The sequence below is a fragment of the Ixodes scapularis genome, unplaced genomic scaffold (genome assembly GCF_016920785.2).
Source record: "Ixodes scapularis isolate PalLabHiFi unplaced genomic scaffold, ASM1692078v2 PGA_scaffold0__279_contigs__length_252992795, whole genome shotgun sequence".
NCBI classification, from domain to species: Eukaryota; Metazoa; Arthropoda; class Arachnida; order Ixodida; family Ixodidae; genus Ixodes; species Ixodes scapularis.
In genome coordinates this window covers 178,009,977-178,016,173 of record NW_024609835.1, presented here as the reverse complement: position 1 = coordinate 178,016,173, position 6,197 = coordinate 178,009,977, and positions in this window count along the sequence as shown.

Sequence of the window (6,197 nt, the reverse complement as noted above, 5' to 3'; positions counted from 1 at the left end):
AAGTTGCCCCGTCAATAACAAAGCGTTGCAGCATTTCAAGAAGCAAGCGGAAGCGAAAGACGTAACAAACGACCGATTTAATTGCGAAGCACACGAAACGCAGTGGTGTTGTTGCCCTTTAAAACCATGCAAACAAAGTCAGAGCCGGAAGTGTTGTCCGCTACCTGTCATGGCCGCCGGAAGTGGCCCGAATACCATGTATTTCTGCGTGTCAGCAAGATAGCAGCAACTCCACGATGGCAGTGTTTTGCGTTGTGAACGAAGACTGGAATTGTCGCCGATGTGACCGTGTGTTCGCGTATCAGTGGTGTAACAGCAAGCTCAGATGACGTAAACTGTCGGGCATTGATGCCGCTGGTCGGGCCGTGATTGGAAGGGGAGGTTCGTCGCAGGTTGACATTCTGCTTTGCATTAAAGGGACACTGACAGGGTATTTATGCTCGCCGAGGTTTTTAGTTGTACGTGACATATGAGAGCCCAACTACCCAGAACAAAATTTGCGGCTCAAATTTCGGTTTCTTTCCGCCCGGAAATTGCCCATCGAGAACTGGCCTGTTTGAGTCGCGCTACCTCTCTTCTCAGTGGTCACCGGCCGTTTTCCCAGGTTTAGACAGAACCACCAAATTTAATCAAAGTCATGGGTTATTGAAGGCACACACTCAATATTAAAAATAAAGAAAAATTATTAAACCCATTTTTTGTAGCTTCTAAAAAGCTGCAAATACGTTGATTGAAAAAAAAAAGTTCCACAGAGAATTGGAAGCATTCTGTGCGTTCTGTGCGTAATTCTCAACATGGCGTTTTCGCGTATCATGGGACTCGCTGGGCGGACTGGACGGCGATCGCAGTGGACGACGGGCGTGGGAGCTCTACTTCAGAATTGTCGATCGCGGTACCGGCTAAATCTGTCTTCTTTTGACTTAGAAATTTTGGACCGATCAAAAGAATTGGTATCCATCGCGTACGACACGCCCGACCACCAAGCCGATTTGCACGAAGACGTCGCCGACCCGTCGCCCCATTCTCGTGGCTGAAGACATCGCTCGTGAAAACGTCAAGCCCGAAGAGCGTACTTCGAGTTGAATATGCACGCGTACGATTTCTTTAGTAGGTGCGAATGTGGCCAATGCATGGTGCTGCCCGACTTCGAGCCTGGAGTGCTTTTGCTGGTGAAATATCAGCAGCTAACTTTCCAACCTATACAGTCGCCCGGCTGCATAACTACAAAGAGTTCCCTCAACAGCTCAGTGGCCATCGGCCTTACCATGCTGAATACGCCGGTTCTCGTGGAAAGATGCCCGCTTCACACGCAGCAGACCGAGGTTCGGTTCCGCGTTTAATCGTACCGTGGTTTTTTGTATTTTTTTTGTCAAAACTTTTGTGATATTTACGTTTCTTTTTTTACAGTTATAACTGAAAAAAATGTTGTGCACAAAACGTCGCTGAACTAAATGGCATGAGATTTCTTTTTTGACACCTGAAAAGTCAATGTAGTCACTTTCCACAAAATGCAGGGAGCATATAAATCGGGTAGCGTCCCCTTTCCGAGGCGCCCGTAAATGTTCTACAGGAACCGCAGGGATCCATTGGTCCCGATCCCGTTGATCTTTCGCAAACTTGTGCAGACTGCCGCACAATGCCACTTTCGGATGCAGGACATGTGAGGCAGTTCTTCACGCAACATCTGGGAGTATTTTTTTCCGAGCCGATCACGAAAATTCACCACGGGCACTCGCTACTCATTTTCAACTTTTCAATGTATAAAACCGCTCATCTTGAAGTGCAGGACAGCAAGCGGAACAAACGTAACTGCAAAGGAATCGCACGGCAAACAGTTTCCGCAACACTTTGTCGTCTGGTGCACAAAACAAAAGAAAACAAAAACGAACAAACAAACAAATGGAGGGGAAAAAAAACGCACGGTCAGGTGTAGCCACGTGACTTCCAGCACTCTATACTTCTCCGACCTTCGTGCGACGGTTTCGGTTTCAATCAGTTACGTTCTTTGGCTTATTATAAATGACGTTGACGCTGGAATCGATGCAATAAAAACCCTACCTATTAAGTACACTGTGACCAGAGTTAGTCCATATTCTATCAAATAGAGTAAATAAGATGCTTAAGTCTGGTGGTTTCCCTGGCTAGCTAAAAATAGTCAGGGTTATTCCAGTGTGTACAGGATGTTGTGAGAAGAACACTAATAACTACAGACCTATTAGAGTTCCTTCAGTTTTTCTAAAATATTTGAGCGTGTGATTGTGACTGCTAATAGATAAACACGTTTTTTTGGAAGCATAGTATAACAACGCGCAGTCCTAATACAGCTTTCAAAAGCAAAAAATCGGCGTATCTAGCGCTTCTTAACATAAAAAATACAATTGAAAACATTAGAAACACATTATTTACTCTAATTCTCTTAATAGATATAAGTAAAGATGTTGAACCTGTGCAGAACAATATCTTACTTAGAAATCTTGAAATTTACGGTGTGCGCGGAGTAGCTCTAAAAAGAATTGAAACGTATCTTGCAGATATGTACTAATAATATGTGCTAATAAATATGTACTAATATGTACTAATATGTACCAATATGTACTAATAATACCAATATGTACTAATAAACGGCGAATCGTCAAATAGACTTGAAATACAGCATGGAGTTCCTGAGGGTCAATTTCGGGTCCACTTCTTTTTCTTTGATATGCTAATAATACAACCACTATATTCAGTTCCCCCGATCTAATAATGCAAGCGGACGTTGCCAACGTATCCTTTTCTGGAGTGCCGACAAAAATGCCAAAACAAAATGTTGCAAGCGTCTACCTCTTCAGCTATCCAATTGGTTACAAACAAATTGTTTAAAACTAAATACAAGACAAACTAAATATATTATTTTTAACCAGTAACTAAACTTGACTGTAGCCCCATAATCTTAAAATTCGAAGACACTGTGCTTGAGCAAAAGTCGGAACAAAAATTTCTCGGTGCATGGTTTACTGATGACCGTTCATGGAACACTCACGTGAATTAACTCAAAGGTGAATTATGTCATGTTACGGGAAGTGTATATAAAATTATAATGTCTAGATCCCCGCGCGGGGATGTAGCCAAGCCGAAGGAGACACGGCTCCATCCACGCACTACGTCACTTCCTGCGTGGATGGAGCCAGTTCTCCTACCGTCTTCTTTCTGTCTACGTTTCGATCATATTACTTTCCTAAAAAAGCTTGAATTTCACCGAGTTCGTGGCGTAACACTCGATATCATAAAATCATATATTAAATTTCGGCAGCCACGTGTTCTAATAAATGGTCAAAATTCTACGGTTCAAGCTGCCAGAGATGGAGTGCCACAAGGTAGCATCTTAGGCCCTCTTTTATTTAACTTGTATATAAATGATATCGTTAACATAAGCAGGGCCCCCTCGTTTATCACTTACGCTGATAATACTAGCTTATTTTTTCAGGCACTGAAATACAGGAACTGGAGTATGAAACCAAAGCCACATTACAGAAGCTCTATGAATGGAGTGTAGTAAAATTGTTAGAAATTAATATGAGCAATAGTAAGGTGGTCCTTTTTAGACCTAAGAAAAGAAATGTTAGTTCCCCTTTTAAATTTTTAATTTGGCACCTTTATAATTGAACTTCTTCAAAATATTACAAAGCTTGGAGTTTATTTAATAAGCACATGTCTTGGAAGTATCAGATTATCAATGTAGCTAAAAAAACTTCCAAAAGTGCTCAGCAAATTGTATCAGTTCAAAAATATACTGCCTTGTCGTTTAAAGTTGCTTATTAATAAATTCATTTTTCAACCCCTTTTAAATTACTGTAGCTTGTTATGGAGCCCTACAACCCTGTCCAACCTAAATAAATTGCATATCCTTCAAAACAAAGGCTGTTCGAATAATACGAAATGTGTCTTTTGACACACACACTCCTCCTCTATTCAAAGAGCTACTTTTAAAATCTATTTTCGATTTACATTAGTTTAATTTTCTCACACGATATAGACCCGCCCTTCAATGTAATGAAACATTTTTACTTGTATTTAGACTTTAAGTTCCATTTCAAAACCTCATGACGTCAGGAGAAGGAGCGCTGAAAAAAAACATTAAATCGCACGAACAATGTGTTTCAAATGTTAAGCTGTAATCTTTCGTATGCCATAGATGAAGTTGAAAGACATAATTTGTCAAACATTGAAAGCCTACATCTAAAGGAAATGCGAGAACTTTGTTTTTAAAAAGAAAAAGAAAATTGTCTTTGCGAGCTATAAATACATCTGTTTTATATATTTTGTTTCCTGTATACATCCAGTCACCAGATGCTGCCACTCTTTGTGTGTAAAGACAAAATCGTTCCTCTAGCTGCAAAATACAGTATATAAGTGTTGATCATATAAGTTTTTTTGTTTTTTTGCCAACCCATATCTTTGTTGTTTGGTTTTCCGTGGTTGCTGTTTTTGTTACTGTATGCCAATTGTAAGGCTGCAGAGGCCTTGTCAAGTCAAAACTGTTTTGACTTCTTGCCTCTGCAGCCCATATCACTACCTAATGATTCAAACAAAATCGATTGTTGATTGATTGACCGAAATACACAAATACACTATTTATCTTCAAATAAAAAATATTTGCTTGAAATAGTGAGCAAAATACAAAGATCATTACAAAATGTTTAATTCAAAATACGTTTACGAAAGTTACCCACCGCCCAAAAACAAAACAAACAACAAAAACAAATTTAACCCATACTTTCTTTTTACTGTACAATCAGAGTTCTAAGGGTAACTGCAAAGGAAAAAAATGTGTTTTTAAACAACCTAATTGGGACAAGCATGTCACAAAACAATTTTTTCACCAAAAGCAAAATTGTTTACAGCAATACTTATTGCTGGAGATCGATTTTCGTTTGCGGCTATTTTATCCATTTTAAATCTTGCGTCACAAAATTGGTATTATACGTCATGTAGTGGCTGCTATACGTCACGGAGTGACATATAACAGCCACTCCGCGCGCGTCGAAAGAGGGAAAGTTTCAAATGTGGAGAACTTGCGACTCCGACTAAATTACGTCCTGTGGCGTAAATAATGCTATAAAAATTAGTTTTTTCGCAAAAGGTGTTTTGTGACATGCATGTCCCATTTAGACTGTTTAAAAATACACTTTTTTTGCAGTTACCCTTTAAGACGCTCAAGCATTCATCCACGAGTGCACATGGGAAAGAAGTAATTTTATATATTTTGTTTAATGAAGTTTTTGTTTTAAACCGTTTTCATCAGCTGCAAATTTGCATACCTATCTTCTCAACGATGTTAATGCATTCATAGTTTAAAAACTCGCCTACGTCTCCGCAGTTTATTAAATAAACACGTTTTCACCGCCTCTTTTGGGACAGAAAATTGCACTACAGCCATTTGACAAACCAGGCACTGGCTCTATCGTATATTAATGGAGCTCAACAGAGCCTCAACACCTTATCCCTGAACCTCTTTAAAATAAAACAGGAAGAGCAGTGTGTCGAAAATTATGTCTACACTCAGACATTAACTATGTTTACTCTTCAACAGATCGGCCGCGTTAGTTGCACTCCAAGAGTAGCCCGAGCTAGATTCGATGACCAAAACAAATATAATGTTTCTGAAAAAAAAAAAGCATTCCATGAATAAATTGTGAACAACAAATGCGACTGCACCAAATGTGGACTAAAGTGCTATAACAGGCACTTGTTTCAATATTAGTAGAGAGTTTTAGTAGATCGTGTTTTCAGGCCGCGCTAACCGTAGCGGGAGCTCGCGCTGCCACTTGCATGCATGCTCTGAAGCGCGCGCTCGTAGCGGTAGCGGGCCTTTGAAAACGATCTACCAAAACTCCCTATTATTATAGCGCTCCTTTTTGTACGGATTTCGTAGTGGCCACGCCTGGTTTGAGTTTGCGCTTGCCCCCCTTGAAGCTGTTCCAGCTGCAGAAGGATACTCAGCTCGCAGCACGCGGCTATAAAGTATTCCGAGCACAGGCGCGAATGTTCCATGTGACCCTAGTTCTCTCGGTACACAGCTCGTGCAAAAGCACCTTGACGTAATTGGCTTCCACTGCTTCCAGGGAGAGCATTTGTTTCTCCCACGAAATCAAGGGTAAAAAAGCTTTCCCCGGCACTGTTCCTACAATTTACCCTAAAGCACAGCTCGCTACCCA